The sequence below is a fragment of the Schistocerca cancellata genome, chromosome 2, assembly GCF_023864275.1.
Source record: "Schistocerca cancellata isolate TAMUIC-IGC-003103 chromosome 2, iqSchCanc2.1, whole genome shotgun sequence".
Classification (NCBI taxonomy): Eukaryota; Metazoa; Arthropoda; class Insecta; order Orthoptera; family Acrididae; genus Schistocerca; species Schistocerca cancellata.
The window spans coordinates 535367760-535395180 of NC_064627.1; positions in this window are offsets into that span (position 1 = coordinate 535367760).

The following is a 27421-nucleotide window of genomic DNA, read 5'->3' on the forward strand; positions in this document are numbered from 1 at the left end:
GAGTGTCACGGAAATGATACAGGATTTGCGATGGACGTCACTAAAATAAAGGCGTTCTTCTTGTGGAAGAATCTTCTCGCGAAATTCCAATCACCAACTTTCTTCTCTGAATGCGAAAATTTTTTGTTGACACCAACCAACATAGGGAGAAACGACGGCCATGATAAAAAAAGGGAAATCGGAGATCGGATGGAAAGATACAGGTGTTCGTTCCTTCCGCGCGCTATACGAGATTGGAGTAATAGAGACGTATGACGGTGGTTCGGTGAACCCTCCGCGGGCACTGAAATTGATTTGCAGAGTATCTACATCTACATCTACATCTACATCCATACTCCGCAAGCCACCTGACGGTGTGTGGCGGAGGGTACCTTCAGTACCTCTATCGGTTCTCCCTTCTATTCCAGTCTCGTATTGTTCGTGGAAAGAAGGATTGTCGGTATGCCTCTGTGTGGGCTCTAATCTCTCTGATTTTATCCTCATGGTCTCTTCGCGAGATATACGTAGGAGGGAGCAATATACTGCTTGACTCTTCGGTGAAGGTATGTTCTCGAAACTTTGACAAAAGCCCGTACCGAGCTACTGAGCGTCTCTCCTGCAGAGTCTTCCACTGGAGTTTATCTATCATCTCCGTAACGCTTTCGCGATTACTAAATGATCCTGTAACGAAGCGCGCTGCTCTCCGTTGGATCTTCTCTATGTCTTGTATCAACCCTATCTGGTACGGATCCCACACTGCTGAGCAGTATTCAAGCAGTGGGCGAACAAGCGTACTGTAACCTACTTCCTTTGTTTTCGGATTGCATTTCCTTAGCATTCTTCCAATGAATCTCAGTCTGGCATCTGCTTTACCGACAATCAACATTATATGATCATTCCATTTTAAATCACTCCTAATGCGTACTCCCAGATAATTTATGGTATTAACTGCTTCCAGTTGCTGACCTGCTATTTTGTAGCGAAATGATAAAGGATCTATCTTTCTGTGTATTCGCAGCACATTACACTTGTCTACATTGAGATTCAGTTGCCATTCCCTGCACCATGCGTCAATTCGCTGCAGATCCTCCTGCATTTCAGTACAATTTTCCATTGTTACAACCTCTCGATACACCACAGCATCATCTGCAAAAAGCCTCAGTGAACCTCCGATGTCATCCACCAGGTCATTTATGTATATTGCGAACAGCAACGGTCCTATGACACTCCCCTGCGGCACACCTGAAATTACTCTTACTTCGGAAGACTTCTCTCCATTGAGAATAACATGCTGCGTCCTGTTATCTAGGAACTCCTCAATCCAATCACACAATTGGTCTGATAGTCCATATGCTCTTACTTTGTTCAATAAACGACTGTGGGGAACTGTATCGAACGCCTTGCGGAAGTCAAGAAACACGGCATCTACCTGGGAACCCGTGTCTATGGCCCTCTGAGTCTCGTGGACGAATAGCGCGAGCTGGGTTTCACATGACCGTCTTTTTCGAAACCCATGCTGATTCCTACAGAGTAGATTTCTAGTCTCCAGAAAAGTCATTATACTCGAACACAATACGTGTTCCAAAATTCTACAACTGATCGACGTTAGAGATATAGGTCTATAGTTCTGCACATCTGCTCGACGTCCCTTCTTGAAAACGGGGATGACCTGTGCCCTTTTCCAATCCTTTGGAACGCTACGCTCTTCTAGAGACCTACGGTACACCGCTGCAAGAAGGGGGGCAAGTTCCTTCGCGTACTCTGTGTAAAATTGAACTGGTATCCCATCAGGTCCAGAGGCCTTTCCTCTTTTGAGTGATTTTAATTGTTTCTCTATCCCTCTGTCGTCTATTTCGATATCTACCATTTTGTCATCTGCGCGACAATCTAGAGAAGGAACTACAGTGCAATCTTCCTCTGTGAAACAACTTTGGAAAAAGACATTTAGTATCTCGGCCTTTAGTCTGTCATCCTCTGTTTCAGTACCATTTTGGTCACAGAGTGTCTGGACATTTTGTTTTCATCCACCTACCGCTTTGACATAAGACCAAAATTTCTTAGGATTTTCTGCCAAGTCAGTACATAGAATTTTACTTTCGAATTCATTGAACGCCTGTCGCATAGCTCTCTTCACACTACATTTCGCTTCGCGTAATTTTTGTTTGTCTGCAAGGCTTTGGCTATGTTTATGTTTGCTGTGAAGTTCCCTTTGCTTCCGCAGCAGTTTTCTAACTCGGTTGTAGAACCACGGTGGCTCTTTTCCATCTCTTACGATCTTGCTTGGCACATACTCATCTAACGCATATTGTACGATGGTTTTGAACTTTGTCCACTGATCCTCAACACTATCAGTACTTGAGACAAAACTTTTGTGTTGAGCCAACAGGTACTCTGAAATCTGCTTTTTGTCACTTTTTCTAAACAGAAAAATCTTCCTACCCTTTTTAATATTCCTATTTACGGCTGAAATCATCGATGCCGTAACCGCTTTATGATCACTGATTCCCTGTTCTGCGTCAACTTTTTCAAATAGTTCGGGTCTGTTTGTCACCAGAAGGTCTAATATGTTATCGCCACGAGTCGGTTCTCTGTTTAACTGCTCAAGGTAGTTTTCAGATAACGCACTTAAAAAAATTTCACTGGATTCTTTGTCCCTGCCACCCGTTATGAACGTCTGAGTCTCCCAGTCTATATCGGGCAAATTAAAATCTCCACCCAGAACTATAACATGGTGGGGGAATCTACTCGAAATATTTTCCAAATTATCCTTCAGGTGCTCAGCTACAACAGCTGCTGAGCCAGGGGGCCTATAGAGACATCCAATTACCATGTCTGAGCCTGCTTTAACCGCGACCTTCACCCAAATCATTTCACATTTCGGATCTCCGTCAATTTCCTTCGATACTATTGCACTTCTTACCGCTATAAACACGCCTCCCCCTTCACTGTTCAGCCTGTCTCTGCGGTATACATTCCAATCTGAGTTTAGGATTTCGTTACTGTTTACGTCTGGTTTCAGCCAACTTTCTGTCCCTAGTACTATATGGGCGTTGTGATCGTTTATTAATGAGAGCAGTTCTGGGACCTTTCTATAGACGCTCCTGCAGTTTACTATTAGCACATTAATATTGTTATTCCCTGTTGCATTTTGCCTACTCCTATCTTGCCGCGTCTCAGGAGGCGTCTTGTCGGGCCTAGGGAGGGGATTCTCTAACCTAAAAAACCCCCATGTGCACTCCACACGTACTCCGCTACCCTTGTAGCCGCTTCCGGCGTGTAGTGCACGCCTGACCTATTCAGGGGGACCCTACATTTCTCCACCCGATAGCGGAGGTCGAGAAATTTGCACCCCAGATCTCCGCAGAATCGTCTGAGCCTCTGGTTTAAGCCTTCCACTCGGCTCCAAACCAGAGGACCGCGATCGGTTCTGGGAACGATACTACAAATAGTTAGCTCTGATTCCACCCCGCGAGCGAGGCTTTCCGCCTTCACCAATTCCGCCAACCGCCTGTACGAACTGAGGATGACCTCTGAACCCAGACGGCAGGAGTCATTGGTGCCGACATGAGCAACAATTTGCAGTCGGGTGCACCCAGTGCTCTCTATCGCCGCCGGTAGGGCCTCCTCCACATCTCGGATGAGACCCCCCGGCAAGCAGACAGAGTGAACACTGGCCTTCTTCCCCGACCTTCCCGCTATTTCCCTAAGGGGCTCCATCACCCGCCTAACGTTGGAGCTCCCAATAACTAATAAACCCCTCCCCCCGTGTGCCTGCTCGGACCTTGCTGAAGGAGCAGCCACATGTCCCCTCACAGGCAGAGCGGGCGATGCCACACGGCCAGCCTCCACATTGACCTTCCGCCTCGTGCGCCGCGAACGCCGCTGAACCCGCCACTCCCCTTGGGGAGAGGGTGGCCCAACCGCGCCCGGTACCCGCGAAGATGTCTCGACAGCAGGGACAGTGGGTGAAGCATGTAACACCTGGGGTGTACCTTGCGACGCACCAGACTCCCCACTGCCGCTACACTCCGAGGCAGCAGCCTGAAGACGGCTGACCGCGGCCATCAACACGCTCAGCTGTTCGCGAACAGTGGCCAGCTCCTCCTGCGTCCGTACACAGCAGTCACACATCCTATCCATCCTAAGGAAACAATTTACTGAAGGGAGTTAATGAACCTTTAACTAGACTGCTAATTCACTAAAGGCGGCTGCTTATTCACTAAACTGTGGTTGCTAGCCACTTCTTGTAGAAAACAATGAAAATAGCACTACCTGTCTCTGGACTGTATTGAAAACAAACTCTAGCACTACTGGCACTATGGTTGACTACAGGGACTCTCTCTTACTGTATTCAAAACAAACACGAAATCTATGGAACACTATTAAGAGCGCTCGAAAATTAAAGCTTCCTAAAAGCAAATACACACGGAAGAAGAAGTGACAAGTAAGAAAATACAGTTAATACTTAAATTAAGGTAGCTCGCTGCACAGCAGACGTGAAGCAGGCGGCAGTTACGACGACACTGACACTACTGGCACTATGGCTGACTAAAGGGACTCTCTCTGACTGTATTCAAAACAAACACGAAATCTATGGAACACTATTAAGAGCACTCGAAAATTAAAGCTTCCTAAAAGCAAATACACACGGAAGAAGAAGTGACAAGTGAGAAAATACAGTTAATACTTAAATTAAGGTAGCTCGCTGCACAGCAGACGTGAAGCAGGCGGCAGTTACGACGACGCTGACACTACTGGCACTATGGCTGACTAAAGGGACTCTCTCTGACTGTATTCAAAACAAACACGAAATCTATGGAACACTATTAAGAGCACTCGAAAATTAAAGCTTCCTAAAAGCAAATACACACGGAAGAAGAAGTGACAAGTAAGAAAATACAGTTAATACTTAAATTAAGGTAGCTCGCTGCACAGCAGACGTGAAGTAGGCGGCAGTTACGACGACACTGACACTACTGGCACTATGGCTGACTAAAGGGACTCTGTCTGACTGTATTCAAAACAAACACGAAATCTATGGAACACTATTAAGAGCACTCGAAAATTAAAGCTTCCTAAAAGCAAATACACACGGAAGAAGAAGTGACAAGTGAGAAAATACAGTTAATACTTAAATTAAGGTAGCTCGCTGCACAGCAGACGTGAAGCAGGCGGCAGTTACGACGACGATGACACTACTGGCACTATGGCTGACTAAAGGGACTCTCTCTGACTGTATTCAAAACAAACACGAAATCTATGGAACACTATTAAGAGCACTCGAAAATTAAAGCTTTCTAAAAGCAAATACACACGGAAGAAGAAGTGACAAGTAAGAAAATACAGTTAATACCTAAATTAAGGTAGCTCGCTGCACAGCAGACGTGAAGCAGGCGGCAGTTACGACGACACTGACACTACTGGCACTATGGCTGACTAAAGGGACTCATGTGGGTATAGATGAAGAGTGTAGCTGCAGCTATGATTACCGCTTTGACGACTGCATATGAGAGGTCAACAAATGAATTAAATTTTGGTAACTGACACTGCTTCTGATAAATACTTTGTGACAGTGTAAGTTATTAATTTAAGTTAAACAAACGAACACATACCACTAAATATGAATGTGGACTCATTGTTCAAAGCATTGAACCCTCCTACTCACTTACTGTTAAAAGAAACAATAATTGTAAAAAACGTTTTTCACGGCAACTACTTCGCTCAAAAGTCTTAGAAATTCTCGCACAGATTTTTCCTGAAGATGTCAAAATGTTACAATGCGAATACTATGGATTCAACAGCATTAATGAAATGGCTGGAGCTGATGCTGTTACTACTTCAGCTTTTGGTGCTCACTTCCTATTTAAATGGACTAAGTAGAAAAATACAGCATTTACGCAGTTTTCCGTTGGTACTTGTCAGAACATGATACTAATATTAAAAAAAGAAATATTTGCTAATCTTTCTGAAATTACAATTACCTACTTGGTCACGAACCAGCTTTGGCTTCTTAGGTCGTCTTCAGTTGCAGCTGAATGTCGCAAACACAGATAATTATTATGTGCGTCCTACATAGATATAATTTGTGCAGAAGATACGGACATGATGTACGCCCCGGTAACATGGGGCTCCAAAACCTGGATTTTGTAAACGGATTTTCCAATAGCGATCCTGGTTGTTCATGTAAACCCTTCAAAATCAATTCTGGAAATCCGCTTCTGGTTGCAAGTTTACCAATTCCGCAATCGATTTTCGCTCCCATGTAAAGGCAACCGGTTTTGTAACGTGCTTGGGCTGTCAGGTTTCGTCTTGTTTTTAGAAATTTTTCAGCTAATATAGAAGCAGTAGCTTTTTGTACAGTCTAGAACAAGTATAAATATTAGACTGAAGCTGATTTACACCTCGTCTAATTGAAAAGAATTAGCGACTGTGCTGACTAAATCATAAACCATAACAGCTGTTTTGCTGACGCCATATTAAACAGAGCTAGCAAATCCGCTTCAGTCCTTGACATGTAAACGCAACATAGAAACACGGTTTCCGAAATTCGGATTTCGCCTCCACGACACGTGTCACTTGTAAACATAGTGATAGAGTATTTACACAGGAAAACATAACTTTTGCGCATTGAAACAATTAAATTAATTAAAAGAGCGCGGGAACAATGTTTTTAGGTGGGGACACAATTAGACACTGATGAGAAATAAGATTACGTAATCTTTTGGACCTTAATTTAGTAAAGAGTGAAAACAATCTTAAGTCAGATCATTGAATATTAATGGTATTATGTGTCATGTGTTCGTTGATTTTCAGTTTTTCCTGTGGGGTCATTCTTCTGTGACTCTTAACAGAATGCAAAACTTCACATTAAAATTATATATATATTCTTCAAATTCTATGTATTCTACATATACCTATAGTTTCCAAAAACTAATTATTCCCATCTGTGTGTGACATGTCATACACATTTCTCAGTTTGCCTCTATTCCTCCAGACTGATGTCTTTATCTCTCAGTACCTAAATTGTTACAAATTAAAATGTTAACATGAAGTGGCAGTTTGGTACCTTAGTTCTCATTAAATTAAATTGCAGATACTGCAAAATGGATAATTGTGTAAAATTAATACGCAGTATTAGTTTCGATATGTCGCTTTCATTTTATTTCCTGACAACACAATAGGTTTCTACCACTTTAACCTACCGAGTACGGTGTTGGAGATCTATGGCTTCGTTGCGAGTGGGATGGACAGAGAGACTTGTGAAGTTAACTTGAACATATTTTCTGAAAACTGTCTTGAGCAGGTAGTTCAACAGCCCTCACGTAATAATAACATTCTTGACCCTTTAGCTACAACCGTGCCTGACCTTATTAGAAGTGTCATAATAGGGATATGACTTAGTGATCATGAGTTCATAGCGACGGTAGTCACTAAAGTTAATAAATCCATCAAGAATCCTAGGAGAGTACTTTTGCCTTTAAAAAGGCGGATAAGCATCCCAGTTAGGCAGGGGATGGATATAATTTAGTTCCAATATAATGGTCATAGAGTAATTACGCGCAAAGTTTAAACTAATTGTAAACTGCGCTCTGGAGAAATATGTGCCGAGTGAATAGATTAAAGACGGAGAAGGCTCACCGTCGCTTAAAACAGAACACTGAAAATACGGGAAAAACACACTGTTCGGCTTCCGGTTCAAAAAACAACGCGCAATTGAGACGACAGACAAAATTTAGTACAGCTTCGTGCGTGTGCAAAAATACCGATGCGCAAAGCATATAACTTCCACCGTCATACCTTAACAAAAGATTGTGCCGAGAAGCAGATAACATTCTGGTCGTATGTAAGGGCATAAGTGGGTAAACGCTGCTATTCAGTTACTCGTCGATATTCGTTTCATCGGTTTTCTGTACAATTCTGGAACATATCGTGGATTCGAGTATAATAATTTACCGTGAGACTGAAAGCTTATGTCCACAAATTAGCTTGCTCACCCAGAACTCAGCTTCCTCATTCCTCACATGATATTCTCCGAATCGTATATGATAGCCAACAGGAAGTTACCACATTCCTATTCCCCCACAATGTCATCAGTTTTGGGGTGGGGAATCCTCATGGAATTTGTATCTCTGGAAAGAGCAGTAAATTAGCATGTGTATCTAGCAAACTAGTAGGGTATGTGAGTTCTGCCTCCACCACATAACCCACATCAGAATCAGTCGCCATACTCCCTACACCCCCCCCCTATGATTTTTCCACCTTATCCCTTGCATTTGTCTTCAGGCACCTATCAAAACTCGCCAATCGCGGTAATTGTGGCATGGCGTTCCTGCATAAGTTATTCGCATTCAGGTGTATGATATAACTCGAATGTGGGTTATTTGCTTGGCATGCCTATGGCCACATTTTCAAAGCCCCCGCAGACCACTCGCTCAAGGAAAGAAAGCATGTCAGCATTGGCCAATAATTCAAGCAAATAAGCTACGTCCCTTGATTCGAGGTACATCATGTACCTGGATGTGAATAACTTATACACGAACGCCATGCCACAATCACTGCCCAATTGGCGAGTTTTGATGGGTGCCTAAAGACGAATACAAGGGATTAGGTGGAAGAGTCATAGGGGGGGGGGGGGGGATGGGGTAGGGAGTATGGCGACTGATTCTAATGTGGAGTATGTGGTGTGGGCAGAACTCACATACCCCACTATTTTGCAACACGCACATGCTAATTTGCTGCTGTTTCCAGAGTAACAAATTCTGTGATGAATTTCCCCCCTAAAACTGATAACATCACTGGGGAATAGGAATGTGGTAACCTCCTGTTGGCTATCATCCACGGTTCAGAGGATATCATGTGAGGACACAAGAAGCTGATTACCATGCGAGCAAGCCGATTCGTGAACAGAAGCTTCCAGTCTCAAGGTAATTTATTATATTCGAATCAACGATATGTTCCAGACTTGTACAGAAAACCAGTGGATACGATGTCGGCCTATAATTTTACGGTATCGTCCTTTTACCCCTCTTTATAACACGATTCTCCGGCGACTGTTAAATCGAACTGGGACTCTTTCCGGATCTGACGACTTATTTGTTTCCAACTCTTTCAGTTGGTGCTCTATGACAGGGGAGCCTATTACTACTTCCTCCAGTACGGGGCTTCGACAGTCTACATCAATATTCCTGACGACCTTATGTTTGTACGATCCACTTGCGTGAATGATTTCTTAGGCGCATAGCTTAAAACTCTAGCTTTTGCTTTTCTCTATTCTATTGCCACACAAGACTGGTCGTCGAGTGACTGGATCGAAGCGTTTCACACGCTAATGACCTTGTATAGGACCGGAATGTTATCTGCTTCTCGGCAAGGTCTTTTCTTAAGGTATGACGGTGGAAGTTGTATGCATTGCGCATCGGTCTTTTTGCAAACGCAGGAAGTAGTACTAAATTTTGTCTGCCGTCATTTGCGCGCTCTTTTTTGGACCGGGACTGCAGCAGTGTGTTTTTCCAGTATTTTCAGTTTTTTGTTTTAAAACACGGTGGATCTTCTCCGTCTTTAATCCATTCACTCAGCACATACTTCTTAAGAACACGGTTTACAATTAGTTTAAACTTTGCGTGTAATGACTCAACGACTTATACCCACGACATTTGTCAGAAGGCACAATTACACACTCTGGGTCCTTGAAAGCACAGTATACTAGAGGCAAAAGAAATCAGACACGTTAAGCAAATAGTATGCTGTTTACCCTTTTGATCACCCATCTAGGTGGTGAGAATGAGAGGCATGTCTTTGATCCAAACATAATGATAATTGCCTTTCACTTCATTTTTCTCAACTGAGAAAATAAAATCTCATATTCTCTCGAGCCTGCCTTTGATCACATGGCACCTGGATTGTCCTCGGACATAATGCTCAAGAAAACGAAGTGCAGCATTGAATTATTGACCAATGCCGACATGCTTTCTTTCTTTGAGCGAGGGGTCTGTGGGGGACTTTGAAAGTGTGGCCATAGGCGTGCCAGGCAAATAACCCACATCCCTTGATTCGAGTTATATCATGCACCTGGATGCGAATAACTTATACAGGAACGCCATGCCACAATTACTGCCGATTGGCGAGTTTTGATAGGTGCCTAAAGACAAATGCAAGGGATAAGGTAGAAGAATTATACGGGGTGGGGAGGGTGTAGGGAGTATGGCGACTGATTCTGATGTGGGGTATGTGGTGGAGGCAGAACTCACATACCCTACTAGTTTGCTAGATACACGTGCTAATTTACTGCTCTTTCCAGAGATACAAATTCCATGAGGATTCTCCACCCCAAAACTGATGACACTGTGGGGGAATAGGAATGTGGTAACTTCCTGTTGGCTATCATCCACGATTAGGAGAATATCATGTGAGGAAAGAGGAAGCTGAGTTCTGTCTGGGTGAGCAAGCTAATTTGTGGACATACGCTTTCAGTCTCAAGGTAATTTATTATATTCGAATCCGCGATATGTTCCAGAATTGTACAGAAAACCGATGAAAAGGATATCGACGAGTAATTGAATAGCAGCGTTTACCCACTTATGCCATTACATACGACCAGAATGTTATCTGCTTCTCGGCAAGATCTTTTGTTAAGGTATGACGGTGGAAGTTATATGCTTTGCGCATCGGTATTTTTGCACACGCACGAAGCTGTACTAAATTTTGTCTGTCGTCAATTGCGCGTTGTTTTTTGAACCGGAAGCCGAACAGTGAGTTTTTCCCGTATTTTCAGTTTTTTGTTTCAAGCGACGGTGACCCTTCTCCGTCTTTAATCCATTCACTCGGCACATGTTTCTCCAGAGCGCAGTTTACAATTAGTTTAAACTTTGCGTGTAATTACTCTACGACCATTATATTGGAACTAAATTATACACATCCCTTGCCTAACTGGGATGCTTATCCGCCTTTTTAAAGGCAAAAGTACTCTCCTAGGATTCTTGATGGATTTATTAACTTTAGTGACTACCGTCGCTATGAACTCATGATCACTAAGTCATATCCCTACTATGACACTTCTAATAAGGTCAGGCACGGTTGTAGCTAAAGGGTCAAGAATGTTATTATTACGTGAGGGCTGTTGAACTACCTGCTCAAGACAGTTTTCAGAAAATATGTTCAAGTTAACTTCACAAGTCTCTCTGTCCATCCCACTCACAACGAAGCCATAGATCTCCAACACCGTACTCGGTAGGTTAAAGTGGTAGAAACCTTTTGTGTTGTCAGGAAATAAAATGAAAGCGAGATATCGAAACTAATACTGCGTATTAATTTTACACAATTATCCATTTTACAGTATCTGCAATTTAATTTAATGAGAACTAAGGTACCAAACTGCCACTTCATGTTAACATTTTAATTTGTAACAATTTAGGTACTGAGAGATAAAGACATCAGTCTGGAGGAATAGAGGCAAACTGAGAAAGATATATGACATGTCACACACAGATGGGAATAATTAGTTTTTGGAAGCAAATAATACACTCCTGGAAATTGAAATAAGAACACCGTGAATTCATTGTCCCAGGAAGGGGAAACTTTATTGACACATTTCTGGGGTCAGATACATCACATGATCACACTGACAGGACCACAGGCACATAGACACAGGCAACAGAGCATGCACAATGTCGGCACTAGTACAGTGTATATCCACCTTTCGCAGCAATGCAGGCTGCTATTCTCCCATGGAGACGATCGTAGAGATGCTGGATGTAGTCCTGTGGAACGGCTTGCCATGCCATTTCCACCTGGCGCCTCAGTTGGACCAGCGTTCGTGCTGGACGTGCAGACCGCGTGAGACGACGCTTCATCCAGTCCCAAACATGCTCAATGGGGGACAGATCCGGAGATCTTGCTGGCCAGGGTAGTTGACTTACACCTTCTAGAGCACGTTGGGTGGCACGGGATACATGCGGACGTGCATTGTCCTGTTGGAACAGCAAGTTCCCTTGCCGGTCTAGGAATGGTAGAACGATGGGTTTGATGACGGTTTGGATGTACCATGCACTATTCAGTGTCCCCTCGACGATCACCAGTGGTGTACGGCCAGTGTAGGAGATCGCTCCCCACACCATGATGCCGGGTGTTGGCCCTGTGTGCCTCGGTCGTATGCAGTCCTGATTGTGGCGCTCACCTGCACGGCGCCAAACACGCATACGACCATCATTGGCACCAAGGCAGAAGCGACTCTCATCGCTGAAGACGACACGTCTCCATTCGTCCCTCCATTCACGCCTGTCGCGACACCACTGGAGGCGGGCTGCACGATGTTGGGGCGTGAGCGGAAGACGGCCTAACGGTGTGCGGGACCGTAGCCCAGCTTCATGGAGACGGTTGCGAATGGTCCTCGCCGATACCCCAGGAGCAACAGTGTCCCTAATTTGCTGGGAAGTGGCGGTGCGGTCCCCTACGGCACTGCGTAGGATCCTACGGTCTTGGCGTGTATCCGTGCGTCGCTGCGGTCCGGTCCCAGGTCGACGGGCACGTGCACCTTCCGCCGACCACTGGCGACAACTTCGATGTACTGTGGAGACCTCACGCCCCACGTGTTGAGCAATTCGGCGGTACGTCCACCCGGCCTCCCGCATGCCCACTATACGCCCTCGCTCAAAGTCCGTCAACTGCACATACGGTTCACGTCTACGCTGTCGCGGCATGCTACCAGTGTTAAAGACTGCGATGGAGCTCCGTATGCCACGGCAAACTGGCTGACACTGACGGCGGCGGTGCACAAATGCTGCGCAGCTAGCGCCATTCGACGGCCAACACCGCGGTTCCTGGTGTGTCCGCTGTGCCGTGCGTGTGATCATTGCTTGTACAGCCCTCTCGCAGTGTCCGGAGCAAGTATGGTGGGTCTGACACACCGGTGTCAATGTGTTCTTTTTTCCATTTCCAGGAGTGTAATTACCTGCATTCAAATTGCGGCATTTTCGTAAATGTTTCTTAGAAATATTTTTAAAAAGATTTACGTGTATGTACATAGATATACGTAGAATACATAGAATTCGAAGAATACATATATTTTTGATGTGAAGCTTTGCATTCTGTTAGAGACGCAGAAAGACGATCCCACTGGAGAAACTGAAAATCAACAAACACATGACAGAGAATACCATTAATATTAAATGATCAGACTTAATTTCTTTTTTCCTCTTTATTTATTTGAGTGTTATATCGACATGTGTGCTGTGGATGGTCTCTGTAATCTCTCTCACAACCCAAAATAGTCCATGCAAAACAATCCTGATAATTTTAATTCTGAACATTAATAGATGCCTGGTTTGTTGCTATATCTTTAGGTACCTGTATACAACTTGAGCCTCCATTTAACGGATCATAGGAAAGTGTATGAATGTCCAGGTGTAGTATTCGGTTGAGTGATTTATCTAAGTTTCTAACTTCTGTCTAGGTAAATCGGGCCAGTATAGCTCACAAGGTGGACTCACAAAATGACTCAGTGATTGACGTGCTCCACATTATCACGTCAGTATCCCCCCAAAAGATAATGAAGGTTTGTGTCTTCAGATGCTAGAGGCAACTTTTGGAGAAGGGGGGAGAGGTGTGCGACATTTTGATTCACAGCACCACATCGCATTTAATGACGGGACGCCATGGACCATTAACGACCTTGAGGAGCTCCGTTTAGACGACAGCAAGCCATGCTCTTAGAAACCCAACGAGGTTCGCTAGGAAAGGCATCTACAATCACCGACTGTTCTAATGGCTGTATTGTGTCATTGACCTGATGTCGTTCACTAACAGTATGGGAGAAGGAACTGCATCTATCCACTTAGCTAGTTGGTAATTTGCACGCCTCCCATGCAAGTGGGCCCTGCTTCGATTCCCGGCCAGGTTGGAGATTTTCTCCACTCGGGACTGGATGTTGTGTTGTCCTCATCATCATTTCATCCTCATCAGCGGCGCGCAAGTCGCCCAATGTGGCGTCGACTGCACTTGGCGGTCGAACTTCCTCAAATACTAATACTGTAACTACAACTAGGTGACGAAGCAGCTTCCATTCAGGTGTTGAGGGGGTATGTGGCGTACGTTACAAGAACTGCCAGGATGAAGTGGTGGAGGATAGGAGTAGACGCTGTGGTATCGGAGTAGTGTGAGCAGCCTGGTTGCTGCTGCAGCTGTCCCCCTAACCTCCTACCCTGTGGGACGGTGGCCCGTGGACGCCAGAGTGGAGCTGGTTTGGGGGTGGCCGCAAGGCGGCAGCAACTTCTCATGTGGCGACTGGTGTCGCCTGTCCTGCCGAGGGATGCTTGTAAGTAGGCTGTTTAGGTTTTTATATTGGTAACGCCACGTAGCGCTCTGAATGAAAATCACTGGCTGTGCTGTGTGCAGTCTGTGGCTGGTTTGCATTGTTGTTGGCTATTGTAGTGTTGGGCAGTCGGCTGTTAACAGTGCGTAGCGTTGCTCAGTTGGAGGTGAGCCGTCAGCAGTGGTGGATGTGGGGAGTGAGATGGCGGAGTTTTGAGAGCGGATGATTTGGACAGAGACAGTAAATTTGTAATATTGGATATCATGGACTGATATATATATATATATATATATATACTCCTGGAAATGGAAAAAAGAACACATTGACACCGGTGTGTCAGACCCACCATACTTGCTCCGGACACTGCGAGAGGGCTGTACAAGCAATGATCACACGCACGGCACAGCGGACACACCAGGAACCGCGGTGTTGGCCGTCGAATGGCGCTAGCTGCGCAGCATTTGTGCACCGCCGCCGTCAGTGTCAGCCAGTTTGCCGTGGCATACGGAGCTCCATCGCAGTCTTTAACACTGGTAGCATGCCGCGACAGCGTGGACGTGAACCGTATGTGCAGTTGACGGACTTTGAGCGAGGGCGTATAGTGGACATGCGGGAGGCCGGGTGGACGTACCGCCGAATTGCTCAACACGTGGGGCGTGAGGTCTCCACAGTACATCGATGTTGTCGCCAGTGGTCGGCGGAAGGTGCACGTGCCCGTCGACCTGGGACCGGACCGCAGCGACGCACGGATGCACGCCAAGACCTTAGGATCCTACGCAGTGCCGTAGGGGACCGCACCGCCACTTCCCAGCAAATTAGGGACACTGTTGCTCCTGGGGTATCGGCGAGGACCATTCGCAACCGTCTCCATGAAGCTGAGCTACGGTCCCGCACACCGTTAGGCCGTCTTCCGCTCACCCCCCAACATCGTGCAGCCCGCCTCCAGTGGTGTCGCGACAGGCGTGAATGGAGTGACGAATGGAGACGTGTCGTCTTCAGCGATGAGAGTCGCTTCTGCCTTGGTGCCAATGATGGTCGTATGCGTGTTTGGCGCCGTGCAGGTGAGCGCCACAATCAGGACTGCATACGACCGAGGCACACAGGGCCAACACCCGGCATCATGGTGTGGGGAGCGATCTCCTACACTGGCCGTACACCACTGGTGATCGTCGAGGGGACACTGAATAGTGCACGGTACATCCAAACCGTCATCGAACCCATCGTTCTACCATTCCTAGACCGGCAAGGGAACTTGCTGTTCCAACAGGACAATGCACGTCCGCATGTATCCCGTGCCACCCAACGTGCTCTAGAAGGTGTAAGTCAACTACCCTGGCCAGCAAGATCTCCGGATCTGTCCCCCATTGAGCATGTTTGGGACTGGATGAAGCGTCGTCTCACGCGGTCTGCACGTCCAGCACGAACGCTGGTCCAACTGAGGCGCCAGGTGGAAATGGCATGGCAAGCCGTTCCACAGGACTACATCCAGCATCTCTACGATCGTCTCCATGGGAGAATAGCAGCCTGCATTGCTGCGAAAGGTGGATATACACTGTACTAGTGCCGACATTGTGCATGCTCTGTTGCCTGTGTCTATGTGCCTGTGGTTCTGTCAGTATGATCATGTGATGTATCTGATCCCAGGAATGTGTCAATAAAGTTTCCCCTTCCTGGGACAATGAATTCACGGTGTTCTTATTTCAATTTCCAGGAGTGTATATATAATGACTTTTGAACGCTATTAAGGTAAATACATTGTTCTGTATCAAAATCTTTCATTTGCTAACTATGCCTATTAGTAGTTAGTGACTTCAGTAGTTAGAATCTTTTATTTAGCTGGCAGTATTGGCGCTCGCTGTATTGCAGTAGTTTGAGTAACGAAGATTTTTGTGAGGTAAGTGATTTGTGAAAGGTATAGGTTATTGTTAGTCAGGGCCATTCTTTTGTAGGGATTATTAAAAGTCAGAATGCGTTGCGCTAAAAATATTGTGTGTCAGATTAGTGTTGATCAGAATAGGGAAAGAGCGAAATGTCTGAGTACGTTCAGTTCTGCTCAGCTGTTTGAAAATCAAATAATGTAAGAGGTTTATCAGCACATTCTTAAATTTTTCTAAGGGGACGTTTCATGTGTCGACCCTTAGCCGAGGATACCTCACTGGAATCTTCTGATCTTTTCTTATAGTTTATGTAATTAGTGTAGCTTTTGTTTATTGCTAGCGCGTAATTATAGAGAGAATTTCCTTTGTAGTTGCAGTCTTTCATTGTTGTACAGTAAAACAGTTGTGGCATGCATATGGATTTGCACCAAGTATTTCAAAGCTGCACTTGCAATTAACTAGATATTATTTTCAGTGCTATGTTAATGTGTTCTCTTATTTTTGCTCTCTGGCTCCTTGGCTTCTCTCTCAGGTCATCTGGCATATCGTCAAGTCTCCGAATGTTTCTCCTCATCTCCTCCACCCACAGTGACGTTTTGTCCTCACCCTAATCGGGGAAGAGCCATCTGTCCATCCCACTAATGTCCAACAAAACCGCATATTAGTCTTTTAATAATAAAAGCATATACCCACCTGAAAACCTATGAGAATTTTTATTTATTAATTTATTTTTACAATAATCACTTACAGATCTGCTATGGCTCTTACTTATCCCTGACACATACCCTCCCTGTTCATCTTGTTCTACCATTATACTGTCAACATTAACAACAAATAATATGTGTAATATTACATACACGATGAAGTTTTTGTCAAACAGCAACATATTAAATATACACAGTACTGTGAAGAAGAAAAATATATGTACTACATACAATGCTGATGCTGCTCCTGCTGTTGCTGGTTTTCAGCAGCCAGTTCACCAATTATATGTTGGCCATATACTGAAACAGTAAGATGACATGTATTCAGTACTACGAAATTCTTAATGAAAAAGTTACAGTTATTGAATTTGATTTTTAAAAGCACGTGCAACTGCAAAGAGTCACTGAATGACCACGAAATAACACCAGTGTACTATGTATATGAGGAAGATGAATATATATACTTCTCACACTGCTGTTGCTGCTGTTGTTGCTGCTGCTGCTGCTGCTGCTGCCAGTGATGCATCTCAGCATTCATTTCATCCATAATTTGGTTGATATATACTGAGACCAAATGTATTTAATACCATTACTGTGAAATTCCTAGTTGAAAAAAAATTACAGTTGTCGATTTGAGTGTTAAATTACCAGGCACTTCCCATTTCCTTGGGCGTTGGCCGCCACTGGCATTTCCGCTGCTGCTTGATGCTACTGATCACTTCATTTTCTCAAAATAAATTAGTAGTACACACACGAGCAAGAAGACTACCTGAGACACCGGCGAACAATTGTAGAATGAGGCTGGGTGTGGAGGGGCATAGTGTTTATATAGACTCAAGCTGTGCGCACAAATTTGGTGAGAACCAACCAGATTGCAGTATCCACAGATACCTTGGTCGACTAGTTTGGACGGGTTAGTTGACATGCTCATGGACAGGAAATAGCCACTCATGAGAGAGAGAGAGACAGTGAGAGAGAGAGGGAGAGGGAGAGGGAGAGAGAGAGAGAGAGAGAGAGAGAGAGAGAGAGAGATAAAAAGCATGTGTGTCGACAGGAATTTCTCAGGTATCAAATATCAAAATGTTGGCACCACTTGAAGCTTTTATTCAGGGTCTAGCATGACATCTGGTCTCTCAGTCACGGGGCCCGAGTAGGCGTAGTGCAGCCTGTATGTGTGGGACTACGTGAAGCAGCCGGTCCAGTGGATGGCAAATGCACATTTTGTGAGAGAAAGATTTTTAACAGTGTAATTATGTTCGGTGAGCTATTTTTATGGTATTCCACACATGATTAGAATAAAAAAGTGCTGCAATTATTCATATTGTCCATACTGCCTTGTCACCCTCAAAATGTTTAAACAAACTGTATTCCATACACTGCTGTCAATTTCCCATCATATTATTTAAATAAGTAATAAACTATATTCTACACTTTGCCTTGTAGCCCACAAATTGTTTAAATAAGCAATATTCGATACATTGTCTTGTCTACCTGAAAATTTTTAAGCACTATTCCATTCACTGGAATCGATTCCCCAAGAAATAACCAATCAACTGAGTATTTTCCCATCAATTTCCAGGCGGGAGGGGGGAGGGATGATGGACGTGGGAGGTAAGAGGTTAATTAATTGATCAATTTATTTCATAATTAAATCAAGCTCATAGAGTGGGAGGGGGCTATTGGAATAACTGAGGCCTGTAAGTGTGCTTATATTGCTGAGGGGGAAGGGGGTAGGGATGGAGGTTTCCGAATGGGGCGGGAGGGGGAGGGGTAGGGAGGCCTTTTTGAGAGGACAGACAATCCCCACAGGGTCACAAATCACTTAGGAGAACGATTGATTAAGAGGAGGGGCTTGTAAATTATTCAACTGTCACAACTTAATTAATTTGATATCAATTTGATGTGAATAGTGGCCACATTCCCACTCTGCCCTACAAGTCTAAACTACCTACAATAGTGTCGCTGTGTCGTAGCTGACTGCTCAGGTGGTACCTCTATATGCATCTTGACTGCGAAGTAAAATATACACTGAAGAGCCAAAGAAACTGGTACACCTGCCTAATATCATGTAGGGCTCCCGATAGCACGCAGATGTGCCGCAACACGACGTGGCATGGTCTCGAGTAATGTCTGATGTAGTGCTGGAGGGAACTGACACCATGAATCCAGCAGGGCTCACCATAAATCCGTAAGAGTACGATCTCTTCTGAACAGCATGTTGCAAGACATCCCAGATGTGCTCAATAATATTCATGTCTGGGGAATTTGGTGGTCAGCAGAAGTGTTTAAACTCAGAAGAGTGTTGCTGGAGCCACTATGTAGCAATTCTGAAAGTGTAGGTTTTCTCATTGTCCTGCTGGAATTGCCCAACTCCGTCGGAACGCACAACCGACATGAATGGATGCAGGTGATCACACAGGGTGCTTACATATGTGTCACCTGTCAGAGTCCTATCAAGATGTATCAAGGATCCCATATCGCTCCAACTGCACACGCCCCACACCATTACATAGCCACCACCAGCTTTAACAGTCCCCTGCTGACATGCAGAGTCCATGGATTCATGATATTGTCTCCATACCTGTGCATGTCCTTTGGCTTGGTACAATTTTAAACGAGACTCGTGGGACTAGGCAACATGTTTCTAGTCATCAGCATTCCAATGTCGGTGTTGACTGGCCCTGGCGAGGCGTAAAGCTCTGTGTCGTGCAGCCATCAAGGGTACATGAGTGGGTCTTCGGCTCCGAAAGCCCATATTGATGATGTTAAATTGAATGGTTCGACGCTTGTTCATGGATCAGCATTGAAATCTGCAGAAATTACGGAAGAGATGTACTTCTGTCACATTCTCTTCAGTCATCGGTGGTTCCGTTCTAGCAGGATCTTTTTCCGGCCACAGCGATGTCGAAGATTTGATGTTTTACCGGACTTATGATATTCACGGTAGACGTGTGAAATGATAGTACGGGAAAATCCCCACGTCATCGCTACTTCGGAGATGGTGTGTTCTATCGCTCATGCACCGACTATAACACCACGTTCAGATTGACTTAAATCTTGATAACCTGTCATTGTAGGAACAGTAACCGAACTAACAACTGCGCTCGCTCGCTCGCTCACAATGGCAGCCCTTTCCTGAGTTTGACTGTGAGTAGGTTAGGCGTCTGGAGCGCTATTTCTACTGCTCATCTTTGGTTTCGGGTAGTTGTGCCTCACTTCTTGGATATTCTTCTTTTGAGGAGACTAGGCCTTCCTCAGGCTGGTTAACAACTGCGCCAGACACTTCTCTTATAGGCGTTGCCGATCCCAACGCCGTATTCTGCCTGTATACATATTCCTTTATTTGAATAGGCACATCTATATCAGTTTCTTCGGCGTTTCATCGAATTAAGGATACAGAGTATCTGGTGACTGGTGTACTGTCTGAATTACACACATTTAAGGCCGTGTCCTACGTGAGTGACAGAAGCGAGCGACAGCGCGCGACAGCTTCAGGCGACAAAACACAACCGCAGGTGTAGTTACGCAAGTGTCCTACGTGAGCGACATCTGTGTCGTTGTCTGTCTCCCGCTGCAGTTGACGACGTTTGAATTCAAACGTGTTTGAATCTTGTCGCTGCAGCACGCGCGACAGAGAGCGACAGCCACGTGTCTTCTATGCAAAACAGTGGAGCTGACGCGACGGCAGCTATGAATTACTTAACAACCGATTTTATGAAAACTATTAGGTGAAAAAATTTGATTCTTCCACAATTTATAGCTTGATATCTTTAAACGATAAAAGTCTGAATTTATTTTCGTTATTCGTCATAGTTACTGTGCTGCACGAAATTGAGTACATGGCTGCACGAAATTTTTAAGAATTTGCAGAGGTAAAATCACATTGTGTAGACTTTCCGTATAGTTCATTTAAGACCATACATTATTGCGTATGAAAAGTAACCAATATATCTACATTGTATTTACAGTTGAGACCGGAATGATATCTCTTTTCATTCTTGAAATATTGGTTGTTATATCCGCGGACGGGTCGCTCGCGGCCCGTCCGAACCTTTCCTGCGCTTCGGCAATCAAGTAGTCGTAAAAATTGTCGTATCTCATAAAATGTTCAAGATATCGGAACGACGAATTTTGGAAATTACAGCACGCAGAAAGGAGTATTTTATCATATGATCACCCCAGGTGTTACATGCTTCACCCACTGTCCCTGCTGTTGAGACATCTTCGCGGGTACCGGGCACGGTTGGGTCACCCTCTCCCCAAGGAGAGTGGCGGGTTCAGCGGCGTTCGCGGCGCACGAGGCGGAGGGTCAATGTGGAGGCTGGCCGTGTGGCATCGCCCGCTCTGCCTGTGAGTGGACATGTGGCCACTCGTTCAGCAAGGTCCGAGCAGGCACACGGGGGGAGCGGTTTATTAGTTACTGGGAGCTCCAACGTTAGGCGGGTGATGGAGCCCCTTAGGGAAATAGCGGAAAGGTCGGGGAAGAAGGCCAGTGTTCACTCTGTCTGCTTGCCGGGTGGTATCATCTGAGATGTGGAGGAGGCCCTGCCGGCGGCGATAGAGGGCACTGGGTGCACCCGACTGCAAATTGTTGCTCATGTCGGCACCAATGACTCCTGCCGTCTGGGATCAGAGGTCATCCTCAGTTCGTACAGGCGGTTGGCGGAATTGGTGAAGGCGGAAAGCCTCGCTCGTGGGGTGGAATCTGAGCTAACTACTTGTAGTATCGTTCCCAGAACCGATCGCGGTCCTCTGGTTTGGAGACGAGTAGAAGGCTCAAACCAGAGGCTCAAACGATTCTGCGGAGATCTGGGGTGCAAATTTCTCGACATCCGCTATCGGGGGGAGAAATGTAGGGTCCCCCTGAATAGGTCAGGCGTGCACTACACGCCAGAAGCGGCTACAAGGGTAGCGGAGTACGTGTGGAGTGCACATGTGGGACTTATAGGTTAGAGAATTCCCTCCCTAGGCCCGACAAGACGCCTCCTGAGACGCGGCAAGGTAGGAGTAGGCAAAATGCAACAGGGAATAACAATATTAATGTGCTAATAGTAAACTGCAGGAGCGTCTATAGAAAGGTCCCAGAACTGCTCTCATTAATAAACGGTCACAATGCCCATATAGTACTAGGGACAGAAAGTTGGCTCAAGCCAGACGTAAACAGTAATGAAATCCTAAACTCAGATTGGAATGTATACCGCAGAGATAGGCTGGACAGTGAAGGGGGAGGCGTGTTTATAGCGATAAGAAGTGCAATAGTATCGAAGGAAATTGATGGAGATCCGAAATGTGAAATAATTTGGGTGAAGGTCACGGTTAAAGCAGGCTCAGACATGGTACTTGGATGTCTCTATAGGCCCCCTGGCTCAGCAGCTGTTGTGGCGGAGCACCTGAAGTATAACTTGGAAAATATTTCGAGTAGATTTCCCCACCATGTTATAGTTCTGGGTGGAGATTTCAATTTGCCGGGTATAGACTGGGAGACTCAAACGTTCATAACGGGTGGCAGGGACAAAGAATCCAGTGATTTTTTTTTTAAGTACTTTATCTGAAAACTACCTTGAGCAGTTAAACAGAGAACCGACTCGTGACGATAACATATTAGATCTTCTGGTGACAAACAGACCCGAACTATTTGAGGCAATTAACGCAGAACAGGGAATCAGCGATCATAAATTGGTTACTGCGTCGATGATTTCAGCCGTAAATAGAAGTATTAAAAAAGGTAGGAAGATTTTTCTGTTTAGCAAAAGTGACAAAAAGCAGATTACAGAGAACCTGACGGCTCAACACAAAATTTTTGTCTCAAGTACAGATAGTATTGAGGATCAGTGGACAAAGTCCAAAACCATCGTACAATATGCGTTAGATGAGTGTGTGCCAAGCAAGATCGTAAGAGATGGAAAAGAGCTACCGTGGTACAACAAGTAGTTAGAAAACTACTGCGGAAGCAAAGGGAACTTCATAGCAAACATAAACATAGCCAAAGCCTTGCAAACAAACAAAAATTACGCGAAGCGAAATGTAGTGTGAGGAGGGCTATGCGAGAGGCGTTCAATGAATTCTAAAGTAATGTTCTATGTACTGACTTGGCAGAAAATCCTAAGAAATGTTGGTCTTATGTCAAAGCGGTATGTGGATCAAAACATAATGTCCAGACACTCTGTGACCAAAATGGTACTGAAACAGAGGATGACAGAATAAAGGCCGAAATACTAAATGTATTTTTCCAAAGCTGTTTCACAGTGGAAGACTGCACTGTAGTTCCTTCTCTAGACTGTCGCACAGATGACAAAATGGTAGATATCGAAATAGACGACAGAGGGATAGAGAAACAATTAAAATCACTCAAAAGAGGAAAGGCCGCTGGACCTGATGGGATACCAGTTCGATTTTACACAGAGTACGCGAACGAACTAGCCCCCCTTCATGCAGCGGTGTACCGTAGGTCACTAGAAGAGCGTAGCGTTCCAAAGGATTGGAAAAGGGCACAGGTCGTCCCCGTTTTCAAGAAGGGACGTCGAACAGACGTGCAGAACTATAGACCTATATCTCTAACGTCGATCAGTTGTAGAATTTGGGAACACGTATTATGTTCGAGTATAATGACTTTTCTGGAGACTAGAAATCTACTCTGTAGGAATCAGCATGGGTTTCGAAAAAGACGGTGTGTGAAACCCAGCTCGCGCTATTCGTCCACGAGACGAGGGCCATAGACACGGGTTCCCAGGTAGGTGCCGTGTTTCTTGACTTCCGCAAGGCGTTCGATACAGTTCTCCACAGTCGTTTAATGAACAAAGTAAGAGCATATGGACTATCAGACCAATTGTGTGATTGGATTGAAGAGTTCCTAGATAACAGAACGCAGCGTGTCGTTCTCAGTGGAGAGAAGTCTTCCGAAGTAAGAGTGATTTCTGGTGTGCCGCAGGGGAGTGTCATAGGACCGTTGCTATTCACAATATACATAAATGATCTTGTGGATGACATCGGAAGTTCACTGAGGCTTTTTGCAGATGATGCTATGGTGTATCGAGAGGTTGTACCAATGGAAAATTGTACTGAAATACAGGAGGATCTGCAGCGAATTGACGCATGGTGCAGGGAATGGCAATTGAATCTCAATGTACTCAATGTAGACAAGTGTAATGTGCTGCGAATACATAGAGAGATAGATCCCTTATCATTTAGCTACAAAATAGCAGGTCAGCAACTGGAAGCAGTTAATTCCATAATTTATCTGGGAGTACGCATTAGGAGTGATTTAAAATGGAATGATCACATAAAGTTGATCGTCGGTATAGCAGATGCCAGACTGAGATTCATTGGAAGAATGCTAAGGAAATGCAATCCGAATACAAAGGAAGTAGGTTACAGTACATTTGTTCGCCCACTGCTTGAATACTGCTCAGCAGTTTGGGATCCGTACCAGATAGGTTTGATAGAAGAGATAGAGAAGATCCGACGGAGAGCAGCGCGCTTAGTTACAGGATCATTTAGTAATCGCGAAAGCGTTACGGAGATGATAGATAAACTCCAGTGGAAGACTCTGCAGGAGAGACGCTCAGTAGCTCGGTACGGGCTTTTGTTAAAGTTTCGAGAAGATACCTTCATCTAAGAGTCAAGCAGTATATTGCTCCTTCCTACGTATATATCGTGAAGAGTCCATGAGGATAAAATCAGAGAGATTAGAGCCCACACAGAAGCATACCGACAATCCTTCTTTCCACGAACAATACGAGACTGGAATAGAAGGGAGAACCGATAGAGGTACTCAAGGTACCCTCCGCCACACACCGTCAGGTTGCTTGCGGAGTATGGATGTAGATGTAGATGTAGATGATTAACACTCGATGCGGTTTTGTAAACACGTGAGCAAAGCGAAGACAATACTCCCTATAACCATGAGGTTTTGTCCAAATTTTCATAGCCAAACAAAGGGATAGAAATAGGTAAACGGAGTATCAAAGACCAGCATGAGGTCTAGTTTGACATGAAAATATTTAACTGCTTGAAAGTAATCAGGGTAATTAACGAAAACTTAATTAATAAGCTGTGGAAAAATTGAAATATTTCACGAAAATCTGCTACAAATTAACTGTCAAAAATTTCATCTGCACTTTTCGCACATAAAAAGGTACATTTGTGCGGTATTTAAATATCAAAAAGTCTTCCGTCGAATAAAGTATGTTAGGAAGATCATGTTTTTTGAATAAAACTTGAAATTAAAAAATGAAAGAAATCAGTCAAATATTTTATGAAATGATTTGTGTAAAAGAAATAAATAGATCACGGAAACGTTCTACATGCTTTTCAATGATGCTCGAAATCATGAACAGAAAATGAGGTTTACCAAACATTTCCCTAATAATTTTTATTTCATACTTTTAGACAAATCATTACACAAAACGTTTGACTTTATTTCCCAAAATTTTGTAAGCTTTACCTTTACGGAATATTTAGAGTAATTGAAACGCTTGGCCTTAACATTGACTGCTGATGAATTACGTTCGCAACATCAAATATCTCTAAAATTTCATGGTTCATTGTAATTTATTAGGAATTAAATGTGTGTGTGATATACTGGGATAGGTGTAAAGATCAAGTTCTTTGGCATGACCTCAAAAATATACTTAGCGATGCAGTGTAAACAGTAGACATAAAACTTAGTAAACAGAATTGTCACTGAATCAGTAAAAATGTAAGAATGGCCTGGAACTGAACCCAGAACCTTTTCCTATTACGTAATCACGAACTGTATACGCTACTGCTACACCATAGCAAGCTTATGGTCAGTGTTATCAACCTGTGTACTTATGTTTTTATTTGGTGTAGTTAGTCATGTAGTAGTCATTCCTCCACATTTATTGGCTGTTAAAAGTTCTTGATCATGTAAAAAAAAAGTTCGTTTTTAATTTGTTGATGAGATAGTCGAATGCTCCTCATTCACGTGTATTCGAAGAATTTGTCTGGTGATCTTCGTAGTTGATGATATTTATGAAATTCTCCATGGAGTTTCCTCCCTTTGTCAATTTCATACACAACGTTCTTTTTTGCTTAAAATTCTTAAGTAAACCTAATTCTGTAGCCTTACTCTCCAGCTACAGAATTCTACAGGTTAGGGACGCCGTTTTATAGAAACAGCTGGTTGGCGCTAAGCAGCTATCTTGTAGCGCAACATGGTCGCTCGCATGCAGAACACCCAAGCTTTACGCCCAATGCTGCTGCTTGTTGCTGGGTTGTCGCGTATCCAGAAGTCGCTCTCTGTCGCTTGTTTCTGTCGCTCACGTAGGACACGGACTAAACGCAAGCAGCAGTTGCAGTGGCACTAGCAGACATTTCAAATAGAGCAGAGACATGTAGATAAGTATAGAGGGCGATAAACAGTGCGCTCGTGGCAACATATCAGCATGTTCTCGTCGTCTTCCTCATATGGAAATGTCAGGTTCGCCTCGTAAACATTCTTTATAAACATAGTCCACGTCGAAAGTGATAAGAATACTGCTATCTTAGTCACATAGTGAAAATGACTCTTAAGTTCACGAGTGTGGCCCTGACAACGAAACATTAGCTCTTGTTAGGCTGTCATACGAGTCATACAACGTAATGGTGGACTATTAATGCAGTGATTTCCACGCTTAATCCATTTCATTTAATCAGTTTTTCGAAATTAAGTTTACATAGCAACACATAAAATTTTAATTAATCTGTGACCATAATTTTTAAATAAATAAGGCACTGTTATCAGAAATACTAACACTGGAGCACAGTTTCTTCTAGCTCTCAAAAAATATATTACAAGTAATTCTAGAAAGCTCCTGGTTCATTTTGAATCTATTCGTCGTATGTTCCGTGCAATCCATGTCCTTCGTAGCCACGTACTGAGGGGGAAAAAGCATTTTCTAGGTGTACTTCAAAGATACTACCGTAGAAGGAATTTAAAGTATGTGATTTTGTTGGATTCTTCGGTTGTATTCAAAGTTATTTTAGTAGTTTCAGAGTTGATTAGCTACTCATGGCTGATGTTTACGTTCATGTAGAGCAGTTTAAAGACATTATAACTGCCACTGATTTTTCGCAGTCAATGGGAATATCTTTTAAAAAATAATCAGAGTGCTTCTTCTGTTGTCAGAAGCCGAACTTGAAACTTTAATGAAAGCAATATGTAATTTTTATAAATCAGTTATATTTGTTCACTAAGTTTCTTCAGAACTTTAGAGTATGGGAGATCAGCAGATACAGAAAATAGGGGTAAAGATAGTTACAGATTATTTTCACAGCATTAGTAGCACCTTAGCAGTAACAAATGAAAAACAGGCAAGAGAAGGCATGTGCGAACGTCTGGAAACTATACTTCTCTCAATGTTATTACTTTTCGTGATGCTGGTATCCACGCCAGGTATGGTGACAATGTTTTTCATAGGAATCAAAATATTTTATACTTCGTAGCACTAGTGGAAACATAATACCTTTAAAATTTCGTAATACCTATGATGCAAGATGGATTTTTACAGGGGCAAAGTCGTGCCACACGCGTATTGAATGTTTGGACTGGATAT